Genomic DNA, 1,542 nt, shown 5'->3' with positions numbered 1-1,542 from the left:
GCTATGGTCTCCCAAATTGCTGGATTTACAGGCACAAGCCACCACGCCTGGCTTAGTAGGGAGTTCACTTAAATTATAATATATGCCAGTATTCCTTGGCTCTGACACCCAACCAATGGTCTCTATAGTTCTGTGTCAACTGAACTGTAGAAAGAGCACTAGTCTTAGAGTAAGGGGCTTAGTTTGTCCTGGCCCACACATTCTAGTGGGATCATCTGGGAAGAGTTCACTTTTTTAAGCCTTAACTTATTTATTTGTAAAACTGAGTAAACGAAATAAATACCCTTGTAAACCATATAGCCTATGATCTGCTGTACAAAAATAAAATTTATATATGTATGAACAAAGACTGACATTGAATTTTGAAAAATAGATTTCTCTACTGGGTATTAGGCTGATGGACATTTTTCTTTTTCTTTCTTTTAATTTATATATATTTAGAGGGTACAGTGAAGTTTTATTACATGGATATATTGTGTAGTGGGGAAGCCTGGGCTTTTAGTGTAGCCATCACCTGAATAGTGTACATTTTACCCCTTAAGTAATTTCTCATCCTTTAGCCCCCTCCCACCCTCCTACCCTTCTGAGTCTCCATGGTTATTTCTCTGATGTTGTAAAATTATTTTTTCATTGAACATATATGTATATTTGCGTGCATGTGTGCAGTAAAAAGGACTTGGAGATTTTCAGGAAATACCCAGCCTAGTTTTGTTTTCTCCAGAGATAAAAGGCAAAGGAGAAACCTGAACTGAAGTGAGAGAAAAGTGCTAGGGCAAAGGAAGCTGAACTTCTAAAGAAAAATTTGTCTCATGGTCTCTTCCCCCCATCATCATTGGACATCTCGATAGTTTGATTCCACTTGGGTACATGTGACTGGACCAGATGCCCTCTTGAAATGCCCCAGACCTGGGATCCCAGAACACTGCCCCAACAGTATTTACAAAGTCTATTAAACAGAATCCTGTATGCTCTGTGATAGCACTTCAGGGGCCACCTGTGGTTTTTGTCATTGGTTCTGTTTATGTGATGGATTATGTTTATGATTTGCATATGTTGGACCAGCTTTGCATCCCAGGGATGAAGCCAACTTGATCATGGTGGATAAGCTTTTTGATGTGCTGCTGGATTCGGTTTGCCAGTATTTTATTAAGGATTGTCACATCGATGTTCATCAGGGATATTGGCCTGAAGCTTTCTTTTTTTGTCATGTCTCTGCCAGTTTTTGTATCAGGATGATGCTGGCCTCATAAAATTAGTTAGGGAGGAGTTCCTCTTTTTCTATTATTTGGAATAAATTCAGAAGAAATGGTACCAGCTCCTCTTTGTACCTCTGGTAGAATGCAGCTGTGAATCCATCTGGTCCTGGGCCTTTTTTGGTTGGCAGGCTATTAATTAGTGCCTCAATTTCAGAACTTGTTGTCTATTCAGGGATTCTGCTTCTTCCTGGTTTAGTCTTGGGAGGGTGTATGTGTCCAGGAATTTATTCATTTCTTCTAGATTTTCTTGTTTATTTGCATAGAGGTGTTTATAGTATTCTCTGAC

This window comes from Colobus angolensis, unplaced genomic scaffold, assembly GCF_000951035.1.
Source record: "Colobus angolensis palliatus isolate OR3802 unplaced genomic scaffold, Cang.pa_1.0 Scaffold151, whole genome shotgun sequence".
Taxonomy (NCBI): Eukaryota; Metazoa; Chordata; class Mammalia; order Primates; family Cercopithecidae; genus Colobus; species Colobus angolensis.
Note: the sequence above shows the minus strand (reverse complement) of the source record.